Genomic DNA, 16,552 nt, shown 5'->3' on the forward strand with positions numbered 1-16,552 from the left:
AGTTGCTTAGTTAATAGTTCTTTATACTAAATTCTTTCCGTTGAAATATCCAGCCCGTTTCTGTCTCTAGGAAGAACCCCAATGATACATTATGTGGTATCTGATTCCCCTGATCCAGGTTTTCCTCTAGTTTTTATTTCTATTTTCTCCTAAATCCATTTACTTTTGTATTTAGTGAGTGTGAGGAGTTTCCACTATTCTGGCCACATTCCATGTCATTTTAATTCATTTCTCGGAAATGCTTGTTGGTAACACAGAGGCTGTTTCCTGCATGAGTTTCAAGGAAATGTTTGACACCATCTCTAGTGAAGTTCATCTTGATTTCTGGAGCTGGAAGGTCTAGAACACCTGACTGTAGGTGGACCTAAGCTAATCCTGTTTAAGAGCTTCCTTTTGAAGATCGTTTGACTTTGCAGGAGGATGGGCGTCCAGAATGTCCCCTTAGAGACATTTAACAATGCTGGCTTTTTATAGTGCTCTTACTATCACTATTATTATTATTATTTTTATCCAGATATAGCGGAGTTCTCTTAGAGTAGGAGTGTTTATACACCTTCATGTGTTTAGACACGTGCGCAGCACCTGACATTAGAACACAATCCTAGTTAAGGATTTCTTCCTAAACTAGACTCTTAAACTGGAAGGAAAACACTGCGGGCGATGAGCACTGAGAACACCCACAGCGTTAGGCACACTTCAGGGGCCCTTCAGCGCCCTGTGTCACTGATGCAGTTCAAGGCCGACTCACACTCAGCCCAGGGGTGGGTGCCTGCTGTGTTCGATGACTGTGCGATCAAACACTCTAGCACAATAACAGCTTTCATCACCTAGCTTTGTACAGACCAGGCACTTCCAGTACATTTTTCATAGGCATTAATTATTGCTGTTTTTGTCCAACTCAGTATATATTATCCCCATTCTTTATAAGGATATTAGGCTAAGAGTGGACTTGACTGAATATGCAAAACTGGAGCCAGAGTAATTGCCACGCACTGAAGCCCTGTTCTTCCACCTCTGACTCCTAAGCAGCACATGTGGCCTCAAATAAACAGTTCTGATAGTAAGGGTTTTTAGATAAACAAATTGTAAATAAGCCTTTTGTAAAAATCACAAAATTTATGGAGTAATATTTATATATAAATGTAGATGTATATATAAAATGTGTAATATGCACATATATCAATCATAGCTATAAGACAAAGTGTGTGTGTGTGTATAAATTTCCGGCATGCTAGGTTCCCTGGACTTGGTTGTATAACCTTGAACAAAGCAGTTCATTCTCTCCGTGTGAGTTTTCTCACCTGAGAAATGGGGATAAAAATGTCTGACTGGTTGAGTTGTTGTGATAATTAACTGAGTTGATCTTTGTAACTTTGCTGGCACAGGAATATATATGGCACCTCATATAAATCCAGTAAGTACTAGTTCTCTCCCCTTCACTTCAGACTATCAGGGCACAAAAGACAATGGGATAAGATATGTGAATGTGGGCCACAAAGATTATCGCAAATTTAATATGTTCTTATTATAAAGAACATATTAAAGGGTTATTCACTGACCCCAAAATGGAAGAAGTTAATTATTCTGAAAACCATGAGATGCAACTTTCAGTTATTCAGGATGATGAGGAAAAGGTTTAAATGGATAATCCAAAACAAAGGACTGTTGGTTAACAGAATGAGGAAATTAGACCACATTACATTTCTATATTATTGTCTTCTTAGACGCTGATAACCGCCAAGTAACACAGATTGTTTCCAGAGGGAGGACCACGGAGAAGAGTGAGCAGGGAGGTGAGGGCTCCTCAGCTGAAGCCCTTGGCTTTGCCCAGAGGTGACCTTCATTCAGCTTCCTCACACTGAGGGGTGAGCGGGGTACCTGAGTAGGCTGTTCTCTGGGGGGCTGCCCACGTAGGGGCTTCAGCGTAGCCCGCAGTCAGCCGGGCAGTTCTCACGAGATGCTCTCGCGGAGCCTGCTGTGCTGCTGGTCCGGGCGCTCTCAGGGTGTTCTGTTCTCTGCCTTTGCCCTGTGCTGCTCCGTATCGGACGCAGGGAACGCCATTTCCCAGATGCCCCTGCAGCCGGCTTCCAGGCTAGTTTTGGCCAATGGGAGGCACTGGAGAAGTCTGGAAGGTGGAAGGAGAGGGACAATGAGAGTATTTCTTCCCATTTCCCTCTGCCCCGGGTGGCTCTCCAGAGCTGGCAGCAGCTGCGTCTTCCTCACAGCTCCAACTCCTGCCAGTGGCACTTCTCTCTAGGCTCTCAGAGCCACCCTCGCCCGCGGTTCTGTCTCCTGCAGGCAGCCTGCTCCTGGTCCCTGGGAACACCACCCCCGCCTCTTGTCACTCCAACCTCAGGGTCACAAGGGTTTCTTGATGCTGCTATTCCAAGTTTTATCGCAGTCCCCTGTTTGCCTTTTCAACTTTTCATAGACTTTGTAATCAATTTCTTGTATTCAGTTCCCTTTGTTGAAGGACATGGAGAGGATCTGGTGTTCTGGCTGCATCCTGTGAAATGTACCTGGGGATATTCTGGGATAGATCCCTCATATTGGTGGGAGTGGGGTGGGAGGGGTCAGCATCTCATTCCCACACCCGCTCCCTCTGCATCTTCTTCACTTTACCCTACAGGAGCTCCTCCCAGCTCTGGGAGACATCATGGCCCTTCCTGCTGGGTGGATGTGCCCCTTCATTTGAAAAATCATGAACAGCTGGCCCTGCTGCACGAGTGGCAGAAGGCTGAGTATTAATAACAGAATTTAGTGAAGTAATCACATTAAACCACAACAAAACGGATCTGCCATGTATTAATGATACGCAGAAACATCACTGCCCTGCTCTGGCGACTGGGGGTGCATAGGACTGGTTAGAAATGGCTGCTGGCTACTGACACTGTTTCTTTTACTTTCACAAAACCTAGCCAATATTTCACAGAGGTTTATTTTTATCTTAATCTCAGTTAGTTTTCTAGCCTTTGCAGACATCAGTGCTTCTATCTTCCCCTTAATTCACTGCACGTTTTCCTGTTCATGATAGGCACTCACGGAGTGCACTCTTCTGGTGCTGACGCCTCACCTTGTGTGTGTTTCTTCTCCACACGTAAGCACAAAACGAAGGGCCTTCGGTACAGAGCAGCGGCCCCCACAGCAGTGGTGACGTCAGAGCTTCTGCAGGGTTTAGAGAAAGCCCCATTCAGGGCTACTGCTGTCAGAGGCATTAGCTCAGCTAATCTTCACAACAGCCCTGCAAAGCAGGTACTGTTAGCATTTCTGTTTGAAACTGAGTCTCTGAGAGGTTAAGTAATATACCCCAAGTCACACAGCCTGTAAGTGGTAGAGGTGGGATAACAACCCACATTTGTCTGACCCCAGTAAAATACGTCCTTAATTTCTCTAGGAAACATGGCATCAATGCAGGTGAAAGGTACAAAGTTAGAAGAAAGATAACTTTCAGATAAAATAAAACAGCTCTTTTCCTTTTATTGTCTCTTCCCAATATTGTCCCCAAGTCTTACTCTCCCAGGTGGCCCCGCAGATACAGTACCACTTGGCACCTGAAATCAGACATCTTTCTTCATATGCAGTTATTTCCTCCAACGGAGTAGAGATTGCGTAATAATATACTTCCGGGTGGAAGGCAATTATTCATGAACTATATGGGATTCCACCCCCTCTGTGGCACACACAACTGTATTTCTAACTTTTTCTTTCCTTGTCCTTTTCAGAAGCATTCTGCCAGGGAGGTGGAGTGGGGGGGGGAGCTGTCAGCAGACCCACGCTGTTCAGCTATTCTAGGAATCCATTATTGAAGTCAGACTCTTTCCCCTCTCCTATTCAGAGACTTGCCTGCTAATTCTAAAGAGGAAAAGGTGCAGGGCTATGAATCCCTTCAATTACTTGTTTCTGGGTGAACCTGGTTCAGGGAATGCTAATGGTGCCTTCTCTAAATACCTTGTACAGGAGATAGCATGAACAAAAGTCTGCATTGTGGTCCTCAGGGGCTCCAGTCATGCTGGCCAAAATGTGGATTCAAAGGACACCCTCCCCCAACACCTGCAAAGCTGTCCCCTAGTGCCTGGATTTCGGCTCCGTTGCCCATAAAGATTTTTTTCCCAAGCTGAAAGGATTTTCTTTATTGATATGTCTTTCTCTCACCTCTCTTTTTCTAATTGTTTCTGTAACATTCTAACATGTGCATGTGATGAAAATCTTGTTCTCTAGGCTTGCAGTTGTTTTTCTTTTCTAGCCCATCAGTAAAATGAGATCTAAAAGCAAAATTATATTTGTTAAGGTCAGCGAGGCAGTTTTCCTAGAAATACACTTTTTCCCATTTCAACTTTAAATTGCTGGATATATTTTGAGCTAGTTAAATTTTATTTTCTTTAATTTTTAATTTTATTGAGGTATAGTTGGTTTACAATATTGTGTTAGTTTCTCGTGTGCAGCATAGTGATTCTGTTTTATATATATATTCTTTTTCATATTCTTTTTCATTATAGATTATTACAAGATATTGAATTTAGTTCCCTGTGCTGTATGGTAGAACTCTGTTGTTTGTATATTTTATTTAATCTTTAAACCTTAAACTTGTAGAATTTGGTGTGGAGGGTCATCTCAGGATGGAACTATAAATCATGTTGCTTGGGGAGGAGAGAGGAAAGTCAGTAATCTTTATCTTCTCCTTTTCGTTCCCCCCTCCTGCATTTTTATCTCTGTCTTATTTCCTTTCCATATTTATTCCCCTCCCCTTTCTACTTGATCACATTCTGCAGGAACATTATTAATAAAAACATTTTAAAGAGAAAAAAATGGCATACAGCAACAAATCTGTCAAAAGTGGCTATTAAATGATGCTTCTTCACATATAATTTCACAGTACCATAATTGTAAGACTGCATGAATCAAAAGTAGTCTATTGGCATGATAAATTTCAAAAAGATTAAATCAGCCACTTAAATGATTAAATCATAAAACTTTAAAAGTTTGAGCCACCACTTAGATAACCTGTAGAAAAGCTGGGTAAAATATGGATGTACAAGTGAAGTTAAGACAAGGGAGTGGTTATGTTTCATCAAACATTCCTGTGTTTCAAAATCTTCTGTCTAATGAAGAACTGAGTCTCCTGGAGATAGTGTTCCAGTGTATTTTCCTCAGAAGAACATTCTTTTCTGTTTCATGTGGTTAATAAGCTGTTACTTCCTGGCCAGAGAAAAGGAGAAAAGGTTCCTGAGAGTTGGCTGTCCCTCAGGTAGTCAGTGTCTTTACTCTGCAGATTGTCTGCTTAGAATGTGGAAACTGGAGTCTGCCCATCAGGGACTGTCACCCATTTCTTTTACAGGCTTTGCCTGTAGAATGAGTCCCAGTCCTGGTTCTGCACCCCTGTCTAGTCTGTTTCACGTAACGTCTTCCACCAGCAGAGCCAGCCACCAACAGGGGTTCTTCAGTAGTCATACGACACCTAGAAGGAGCCCTAGGGAACTGGTGCTAATTTAGACACGGGCAGAATTGTTTGGCAGCCACCCTCACCTTTAGGGGCCCTCCTTCTCCCCATTTTACAAACCCAGGGTGTCCTCCTCTCGGCTTTATCTTCTCTGGTTTGAACTTTTCTAGGTAATAGCCACCTCCTATCAATCCAAAGTCATCAGGCCTATGGACCGTGCCTCCAGGGCCTTAGTGGGAATCTATGAAGTCGACTGAGTCTGTGAGTTAACAATAATCAGTGCCTTACCCCTTGTAAATACAATTTTATTTTAATTCGATCCATTTCAACAAATATTTATTGGCACATAGTGTGCCAATAAACACAGACCCTGTGTTAAATTTGAGCGTACAGCAATAACCAGGAAGATGTGGCCCCTGAGCTCACAGATCTGAAGAAAAGAGTGAACAGGAAACAAGAAATACAGGCAGTGTGACCAGAGCTCTGTCAATAGGGACATTGGCCTGAGTATATGACTAGTGGACCCAGACCTGTGGAGTCAAGAGGGCTTCTCAGAGACAATGTCTTCTGAGACGGGTCTCTGAGACCTGAAGAGTGAGCAGTTAGTTCAGCACAGGAGGGGGCCAGAGGGGAGAGCAGTTCTGACTGAATAAAAGGGAGCACGACTCATGGAAGGAGAAGAAATCTGACGTTGCTGCAGAGCAGAAGGGGGAAGGCAGAGTGGTAAGAGCAGAGGCAAATGGGGACCTTTCTCATCACCTGCATTAGCCAAAGGAATGCTTAATGGTGGATGTAAGACCTAGTTGTGGCCAGTGGGAGACAATTTGTGGGAGAAATGAATCTCCTGTGGTCCCCCCATTCCCCAATGTGTAAATGACCCTTTGTTCTAACCTACATGATGGGCAGGCTCAGCATAGACTCTTTGAGGGCTGTTTAGTTATCACCTTCACGCATCTCAGCCCGGATGCAGGTGGGTCCCAACACATCCCATTCACATGTGAACAGCCAGAGAAGGCTTCCCAGGTCATGGGTAAACTTCCTGGCCATGGGCAACCCTGCATTTCCCTTTGGCACTACAGATGCCAATATAATCTATCCATCCTATAACTCCCTATAGATAAGCTGTCTCACTCACAGGCATAGCTGGCTTCACCCCAATGTTCTGAGCTAAGCAACCCTGCCCATAGTTCGCAGCTGAATTTTTCAGAGCTGTGTAGCTGACTCAAAAAATTGGCTGGGACAGTCAGATCCTTGCTTTCTGTAATCGGAACTGGGAAATGGAGAGGCTGGATGAATGGAATTAAAGATGCAAAACCATGCTTTTGTTTTAGTCCAGATCAGAGTAAGACCAATCCACGTACAGGTCAAAGTTCAGTGACAGTTGTTGCCAGGATCAAAATAATTAATGTATGTGAAATACTGAGACTAGTGTCTGGCACACAGCACATGCTCAATAAGGAGTATCTATTACTGGTTTTGTATCTTGATGCCGGCAACAGGGTCAGAAATGGCCTTTTGGTGGAAAGAGGCACATGGAACAAGCAGATGCATAGAGAGAAACTGAAATGCCAGCAGGGAGAGGCCAGACCCAGGCCTGATGCTAATTTAGTTTCAATTTCAAATCACATGCATCTTTTATATAGACATCCTGAATCTTAAGGTAACTTGGGAGACTCTGCCCTTTACAGCTAAATAAACCTACTAAGAAACTCCCTAGTTAAGAGAATGAATTGGGTAAAATGAGTGACTGTTCCTAAAGTGATTTGTAATATTCAAGCCCGTAATGTCGTGTCAAAATAATGAGCTAGTCTTAAGTCCTAAAGCTCTGGTGCATTTTTTTTCACCCAAGTATATGTTACTCTATCACTTAATCTAATAACTTTAGCATCTTCCTCACTGCACAGATGAGCTGATACAATTTGGCCCGTGAATTTCCACAGATTCTGCCTTGGTGAAAGGCTGGAATAATGAAATAATTGAGGTTTCCCCAGAGGCTTATTCTGTATGAGCCCCTTTAGCAGCCCAGGTCCAGGAGAATTATGCTCTTGAGCAATCAGTCTTTTGTTATCCAAGTTCTGTCTTCCTTCAAATCCCCACGCTGTAGTTAAACTTTACGTTATTTCATGAGGCTGTTTCTGTTTTCCGGTGCCTGGTGATTAGCGCCTTGAATGGACTTAACCTGTTAAAGAGATCAGGGTGGGGCTGTCATTCCGGTTCTTAGAAAGAGGCTTCTTCAGTGGTGCCAAGACTGGTGCAGCCGTGGCACTTTCTTTGCGGAGGTTTTCGTGAGGAACTTTTCAAACATGCACACAGGAAGAGAGGCTCGAGCAGTGACCGCCCAGTTGCCCACCGTATGTCTCAACCTCTAATAGCGTTTTGCCAGCATTGCTTGGTCTGTCCCCCCAACTTATTGATTTCCTTGTTTGCTTTTGCCTGAGTATTACAAGCAGATCCCAGACCTTGCGTTCCACTCACAGGTGCTCTACTATGCACAAAAAGGCACCAAATTACTTTTTAAAACACAGAGAGGAAACTTTGAAAAATATTGGCCTCCGCCACTGCATTCCAAGTATCCAGGTTTCACCCCTCCTTCCAGGCCTGCTGCAAGCTTGCCAGGCTCCCTCTGAACGGGATGTGTCACCCGACCTAAACATTTGAAAATTCACTTTTTGCTGTCTTGCAGCACATCCTGAATTGACTTGATATAACATAAAGTTTTGTCTTCTTTTTAATGTCTCAAGAATTTATGTTGTTTCCCAAACTAGAACCAAGAAGCAATGTGCGATGAAAGAAAACACTCAGACTTAGACTCAAGAAGTCCGAGGTTCTGACTGAGACCTTGTCATTTTACTCAAGTCTCCTGAGCCTCAGTTTATGCAGCTGCAAAACAGAGATGAAACCAGCCCTGTTACATGGCAAGAGACCCACATTTTTACCCACATTTAAGCTTGTACCTATTTGAATAGCTGAATTTTAAAATCTGGGGTCATATTTAAAATATGAAATCTATCCATGCTGCATGAATATATTTTAGCAAGATCAGAAGCACTGACTGTGACTTTTTAATCCAATAAAATAGCATAAATCACACATACATACACGTGCACACACACACACAGATTCCTGTGAAGATTAAATGATCAGATGAGATAATAAATGTGAAATGCCTGGTTCAATGCAGGCTGCAATAAATAGTCCCCATTATTATTAACTTGTGCCCTTCTGCCTGGTAGAAGAGCCTGTGTCTTACAAAAACCATTTATTTCTCCACCTGGTTTAGCCCTGTGAGTCACACACAATTGGGATAAGCTTGATTAGTATGTGGTCCTTTGAATTGTTGACATACCAGGTAGAATAAGAAAAATTAAAGAAAATAGGACTTATTATATGCAGTATTTTTCATGGTATCTGGAGAAAAGTTTTGATATGATTTGGAATCACAGATAAAAGGATGAGACAGGGTGTGTGCCGAGAGTCAGATATGAATTATATTCCAGCCACACACAAATGGGGATTGCGAAGCTTGCCTCAGGCCATAGACAAGAACCTCAGAGCTGTAACTCAGCACAGGGTTATAACAATCTGATTTATCTTTTTCTAATCTCTTCCGCAAGGTATGAAATAATCTACCGGGCCATTTAGCAGGAAACAGACAAACTACCCTAGGTCCTTATGTCTGTTGATCCTCCTTCAAACCTGTAAGCAGTTTCCAAAGTTCCATCTCATTGGATTCATCCAGTTTCAGCATGAGCATCTTAGAAAGACTTGTGAACCAGACCAAGAATTCAAATGATCGCTCAGGTCAATGTGCTTTGCATGCACTTGAGCTGTGTAGGGAATGTGTGGCCACAGCCCCAGAGAGCCATGCTAGGTTACTGGAGTTTGCTCTGTTCCTAACACAAGTCTGCACCCAAGGAAACTATAAGCAAGTTTAATTGTCAGCAGTAAATCATGGGTGCTCTGACCCGCCATGCACGTTATCCTCTCCCAGGAACCGAGAACTCTGTGCTGTTTCTCCAAGTACTGCTGGGAGGGGCCACTAGGATTTCCCTGGGGGATGGAAGGCTGGAGTCGCTAGGCTGGTGATAAATTGCTATTTCTTTTTATTAGCAGGTATTAGTTGAGTTGGCAAAACCTCTCTCCCTCCCTCTGCCCCCTTGCTTGTCAATATTTATTGATTCGCCATAGTGTTCACAACTGCATGTAACTTCCCATTTTTTCTTCTCCTCTGCCTCTCCCTGTTAACAGGGTCATCCTCCAACTCTGGGTTGAAAAATGGAAAGTCAGGACCCAGGATTCCTTTTCCCTCTCAAACAAGGACATTTAACTAGTAAATTAATCATAATTAAACTAATTAAAAACAATGTGATTGCATTGTTTTTAATGTGTTGAGAGCCACTGCACATTTGTCCGTTGTAGACAAAATACTTAGAGAACAGAGAAGAGAGGGGTTTGTCAGAAAATGATCTTCAGCCTGAAGCTCATTAAGGCTCTTAACTTGAAAATTGGGGAAGGTACATGGATGACAGCCCCTCCTTGGAGTGCTTCTTCCCAGAAGCAGGTTTGCTTGATCACCACAGGGCCCGGCATTACTTTGGGGCTCCAGGGAGCATTCGCCAAGAGGTGAGATGAATGAACGTCTCACACAGACAGAGGTGGGAGGAGGTGGGGATGAATCAGGCGCCGGGAATGGGCTCTTTCCTGCTGTGACTCACCCACCGTGCCGCTCTGCTCCCCTGCCGCCCTGACTCACTGCAGCCACGATGGTTTCTAAGGAGGACACTGAGGGCCGGACAGCAGCACCCTGTGTGGACACTGTGCTCCTGTGGTCGTCGATCCCATTGTCCAGTGACCCCCACGTCTGGATGTGATGTCTGGGGGCTTCCTGTGAAAGCCTTCATGTCTGTAAATGGCATCAGAGAGAGAAAACACAGGAAAAGAACTCTTTCTAAGGTTGCTCACAGACTCACACACCTGCTAGCAATGAAATCCTTTGTCTGTCCATAATAAGCAATTGATTCACGTTCTGCCCCGCAGAACTGTACTGAACACCACACACATTTGGAATGACTGGGCTGGGGACGTGGGGGAAGGAGGTAGGAATGAAAAATAGGAAAAATGAAGGATATTCCTAAAGGACGTGTGGGTCTATGACGTACAATTAGATAGTAACGGCTCACGTGCTTAGTGCTCACTACGTGACAGTTACTGAAAATAACAAGACCAATAAACCCAGCCCCTCCTCTCGCAGAACGAGTGGGTCTGGCGAAGGTGGAAGGGGTGACCTTCACAGAGGGCAGCCAGGATGGTGGGAGGGCAGATCGACCCAAAGTGAAACCCGCTGGCTGCATCACACAGATCACACCTAAGGGAGACTTTCCACTGCACCAGCCAGCTCAGAATCTAAATTCGCCTCATAAACCAGTGTAGAGGTCCTCATCCAAATGGATTCATTGAGTGAGCAAACTTTAAAATAATTATAATATTATTTTCCAGTAAAGAGATGCTGCCACAATACTTCAGAAGTTTCTTCCTTTAGAGAGTGAGTTATTTCCCTTGAATATCTATTTGTACATATTAATAACTTCAGAATACTTTATCATAGGCAATAGAAAGGGTAGCGTCAACCTAGCCACTGTCAAAATTATCATAAATTCTGAACCAGTGGATTTTAAATTTTAATGCGCTTTTATTAGGTATTTTGTTCCCTTAATTCTTTTATGCCACTGACACTTTTCATCAAAAGGGCATGGACACAATGCATATTTTTAAAGGGTAGGAAAATTCTGAGGAACTAATTTTCCATTTAACCTTAAGTTCAGTAGACTTAGGTCTTTGCAAAGGAAGTATTTAATTCTACCATCAAAATCAACCTTTCATGGATTCAAAATTTTTAAGAAAATCTAAAGTAACCTGATCACTTAAAATGTATTTTTGAGAAAATAATTTTTTTTTCCTGGGGCTACTTTTAAAATATGACTTGATATTATAGTTGTATGAATGAGAATCTGAGGTACAAATTTCTTATATTCATTTCTTTGCCTCTTCCTCAGAAATCACCTACCCCTTATCGAACAAGCTTATTATGTGTACAAAGGATGTTCTTACACCTTCTATAGGCCTGGAAGGCAGCAGAAATGGAACTTTGAATTGGATCGTTACTCCCTCCCTCTCTTAGTTTATTCTGAGCTCCCTTCCGCACATTAATAAGCATTTCTGAACCCCAGAGTTGGCCATGTATTTAGTCTTCTACGTTTACTGAAGATTTCCTTGGAAGATACGGGAAAAAGATAGCATCACAAGGTCCTATCAAAGAGTCAAGACAGAGGGGATCCTCTATAAATGAAAAGGAGAGAAGAGAGGAGTGAAGAGAGGTCAATTCCCAGTCCTCATCTTTTACAGGTGTCACCAAGTTAGGAGTTGAGAGATCATACATTTACAAGACTCAAAGGGGATGTTTATTCTTGGGGATACAACAGGGTGGGGAAGAACCAGGCAGAGGAGAATCCAGAACATTTCTTCAGCACACTTATACTTTAAAATGACATTTCATTGAGCAGTGTTTGGTGCTAGATGTGGTTTTACTGAGAAATAAAATGGGGCAATGGTGGGACCAGGAGAAAGGAATAAAATTATTGGAGTCTCTCAGAGCTAGACGTAGGCTTTGGGGGCCAGGGATAGAGAGAAGGAGGACATACTTGATGTTCATTTTGGCATTCTTCTGCCCAGCTCAGAAAAGGGAAAGCTCAAATCTAGAGCAAAAGACATTCATTTTATTTCCATTAGAAATATAAGGAGAGAGAATGGATGACTCAAGAGAGTTCACTGGAAGATCAGGAAGGTGGGGTCTTTATCGTGCTATGCTCCTGGAGCTTTGCTGGCCAGATGTTCTCTGCCTCCAAGGAGCTCACGGTATATAACTGGATCAAGAGCGACGTAAACAGCAAAAAGAACACGGTGTGCTATGGGACAGAAACAGAAGAAGTGTCCTTTTGGGGAAAATTGGGAAAGATTTCATGAAAGATTGATAGATTTTGGAGTATGGTTTTGAACCAGGTGTTAGAGTATGGATAGTTTTACCATTGAGAGAATGTGAGATGGATGGAGAGTCATCAGGCTCTTTGGTAAAAGGACAGAGTTGTGAAAACATACATACAGATCTTCCTCGACTTACACTGGGGTTATGTCCTGATTAACCCATTGTAAATTGAAAATATCCTAAGTCAAATATGCATTTAATACCCCTAACCTACCAGACAGCGTAGTGTAGCTTAGCCCAGCCTACCTTCAACATGCCCAGAACACTTACCTTAGCCCATAGTTGGACAATATCAGCTAACCCAAAGCCTATTTTATAATAAAGTGTTGAATATCTTATGTAATTATTGAATACTGTACTGAAAGTGAAAAACAGATTGGTTGCATGGGTCCAGATTGGTTGTAACTGTTGACCCTCGTGATTTCATGGTTGACTGGGAGCTATGGCTGCCTCTGCCCAGCCGAGCAAGAGAGTGTTGGACTGCGTTTCACTAGCATGAGAGAAAAATCCAAATTCAAAGTTTGAAGTATGGTTTCTAGCACCATCATAAGGTTAAAAAATTCTAAGTCAAACTATCCTAAGTTGGGACCATCCAGAGTTTCCAGGAAACAGTGAATAGTTACTGCAATTAAAAACACAAGTTATGATGGGAAGTTACAGCAAGGTGGTGAGAGAAGAGGCTGAAAATATAGAGGCCAGGTTGTGAGGTGTCCTGAGGGAGACTGGCAACAGGCAACAGAGAACCATTAATTTCTTTTCTTAAATATATATTTTTACTTTTTTGAGGTGGAGTGAGGAGAGGATAAGCCATGAAGGTCTAGAATCAATACCTATTTTCAGACAGGAGTGTGGGAGATGATGTGTGGGAGAACTCTGTATCCCTGAACTCCAGTTCCCTGTTGCAGGTTGGTCCCAGGAAGCAGCTTCAGAGATGGAGATTTGCAGGCAGGAGGTTTGGGGTCTTGTCCTCAGGATCCATGCCCTTAGTCGGTGAAGGCAGCAGTTTGAGGCAAAGGGAGAAGTGCTGCTGCCATTACCACAAAGGCCTCAGTTTATCCCAGAGGGAACCCCAGAGCTGGGATGGCTGTTGGGAGTTGTACGGAATTGGGCCAATGGGATCAGGCCTTATCCTCGTATCAGTCAGCCATTGGATAAAGAAGGGGTGTGGCCTTGTTCAGCTGGAACCAATCATCAGGAGGCAGAGCTCAGCTGCACGCTATCAGTTGTCCACACCCGCTGCAATTGGGGCATGAGTGTTTCAGTTCAACTCCATCCCCAGTCTTTCCAATCTCTAGAATGTGGCCCCACCGATTAATCATGCCAAAGCCTAGGGATTTCCATGGCTTCTTTCTTTTATTTTTACATTGCATCCACTCCATCGGTAAATTCTGTCAGTTCTTCCTTTAAGGTGGTCATCTACTTACAGACAGAGTGCATTAATCTTAGTCCACACGCCCTCATCTTCCACTGGGACTCTTACAATAGACTCCTGAATGGTCTGCCTGCTTCCTTTCTTGCTTATAACCCGTTCTCTCTATTCCATTATATCGAGGCCTGGAACATAGTGAATACTCAGTATGTATTAAATGAATGAATAAATAACCTCAGAAGATCTCTTTAGCTACAGAGAGAGTGATTATGGTGAAATGGAGAATTTGTCAATCCATGGATAATTCAAGAGGGAAAAAAAATAAATTAAATTTTGGATATTAAAGAATATTTCCAAAGGGTAAAATCCTATAAATTTCAGCACATGTCAAACACATTTCAAAGATTTTAGTTAATTTATTAATTAATGAGGGAACCAGTAAGAAGTTACAACCAGTTCGAAGATGAATTCAAAGTGACACAGTTATAGTAGCAATAAATAATGCTGAAATGAATTTATAAACACTTGTAAAATTGGCTTATTGGAAAGGAAGGGGAAGGAAATCAATTGTACTTCCACATTTTTATTTGTATCTCTGCAGATAAGAAGCACTTCCCATATCTATCACCTATTTATAACTCACAGAGATACATAATAGTACAAAGACAAGGGAAGTTGTGGAGACCCTATAGGATCAGCTTATCTGGAAGCACGTGCTTAGAAAACACCTAGTTCTTCGTTGAAGACACCTAATAATCTCTCTGGTTCATTTCTAAGTCTTTCATATATTTTTTTTCTTCTTTCATGGAGAAGAGGAAAGAAAGAGAAAGAAAACAAAAGAGAAATTTCTTGGACAGTATTGGTTCATGCCTGTTCTGGAGAAATTATTAGGAGCGAGTTTTGAACTCTCAAAATGTCCTGATTTGGAATGAAGATGTGTAGTTACCCTATCAGGAATCTCATTATTCTCTAACTTCATTATTGTTCACTTAAGCCCACTTAAAATAGACAACAGAAGGGTTTAGTTGAGATAGAGCTGCACTGTGGAGGACTGACAACAATTCAGTTAGTACTTTAAACCTGAGTGATTCAGGAGGCTGTGGCAGCAAGTCAACAGCGTGACTTTTGAAATGGGCAGAGCTGGAGCAGCCATAGCTGCTGGGAGGCTATCTCTTGAACGGGAACCCTGATCATCTCTCTGAGTAGCGTTAGCCAGGCTGATTCCATTGGTCGTCCAGCCTTCTCATTGTGGGTGGTCGTCACTGGCTTGGACAACCTCACTCTCTAAAACAGTGAGGATTTTGTGTTTTCTCTTTAACACTCCGAAGCAAAAGCCCATAGGAATGTTGCGAGCGTGTCTGGAACGAGGAGTTAGGGCAGAAAAGAAATGAAATAATACAAAGTATTAGTATCTTACGGCTGTAGTGTTCTGTGTTCATTTCTCAAGCTAGACAAGCTGAATGAATCTAATTGACTGAATTTGCTTTAGATTTTGCTTTTTAAAATACCCTGCACCCTGGCCTTCTTCTTTGTCTGTCTCTGCAGACTCTGACAGTTAGTTCTAAGAATCTCTTTATTTTCTCTCTTTTCTCTGGTTTCCATTTTGGAGGGATTGTTCAAGTTCTGTCACCTCTGCCTTCTCCTTTGTGGCGTCATGCTGGGAAGCAAGCAACTTAATCAGGTTTCCGGAATTTTTTTAAAAGCTCGTGAAACAGAAAGTCCTTTTCTGTAAGTCTTAGAGGATTTGCTTATTTGTTTTTTTCCTTTTCTAGCTAGGAAGTCACATTGTGAACCATAAACAGAACTCATTCCCAAAGGGATTAAGGCTAAACTTAGAACCAACTATTTATGAACTGTCTGCAAATAAAAGCACATTCAAATCCATTCTATACACAATAGTAAGACCAAATGTAAACATAGCTACTGAAAAGTTTGCCAACCACAGCCTCTAATCAGAGTCTCCTTTATTCTGAGGGGCACATGAGGACTTGGTGGAAGCTGTCAGCTCATCATTTGGTCGCACTCCTTGCAGTGCGAGGTCAGAGGGGACTGGACTTGAGTGTTGGCCTCAAGTATCAGAGAGTTCTAACTGAGCCTCTGATTTGCATGTGGTGAGAATCCCCCTCAGAAATATTTTTGAATCATTGGCATTTACAAAACAAGTCATTTTCCAGAGAGGGCAGACCCCTGAAGGGTGTTCTCAAAAAGAAAGGAAAACAGGCCGTGCAGCTCCAGCTCAGGCAGACCCAGCTCACCTTCTCAAGTGGGAGGGTTCATGCCACAAGCACTTCGCAAAAGATTTCTCTGAATAGTAATCTTTATAACTAACATTTGCCTTGCCCTTTATGGTTTACAAATTGCTTCCAACCCCAGATGTCATTTCAGAAGCTCTCAGCGTGGATCTTAACAATACCACCTTGGGGGCATGGGAAGGTGGCTCAGAAGATGACAACTTCCAGCTACCATGTTCCTCACCTTTGCTCCAGTGAGCCCCGAGGGATGAGATTCTCCCGGAAAGGATTATAAATTGTGGTTGTCGTTACACTTTAGAGTGCGTCTCTTGCAGTGATTGTTTTACATACTCATTGAGTTATATATTATATTAGGACTAGTTTCAAAAAGTGAGTGTTCATAAAATTTGAAAATATTTTCAAAAATCACAGAATAGCTAGGGATCTGCACTTCATTTTGGTTTCATGTTCAAATC

The 16,552-nt window shown here is 42.6% G+C and overlaps 1 long non-coding RNA gene across 3 annotated transcripts; it reads right to left on the bottom strand.

The window, feature by feature from the left end:
* Window positions 1-1,666: 1,666 nt before the first annotated feature.
* Window positions 1,667-13,550, bottom strand: LOC140685482 (uncharacterized). 3 transcript variants are annotated; one of them, XR_012058725.1, is made up of 3 exons: window positions 13,307-13,550; window positions 10,153-10,340; window positions 1,667-2,125 (listed from the first exon to the last, which is right to left on the bottom strand). It is a non-coding gene; the product is annotated as an uncharacterized lncRNA (long non-coding RNA). The 3 variants fall into 3 exon arrangements; XR_012058724.1 differs by lacking the exon at window positions 1,667-2,125 and adding an exon at window positions 5,722-7,616; XR_012058723.1 differs by lacking the exon at window positions 1,667-2,125 and having other exon boundaries at window positions 9,802-10,340.
* Window positions 13,551-16,552: the final 3,002 nt, after the last annotated feature.

Source organism: Vicugna pacos, chromosome 14, assembly GCF_048564905.1.
Source record: "Vicugna pacos chromosome 14, VicPac4, whole genome shotgun sequence".
In the NCBI taxonomy this organism is placed as follows: Eukaryota; Metazoa; Chordata; class Mammalia; order Artiodactyla; family Camelidae; genus Vicugna; species Vicugna pacos.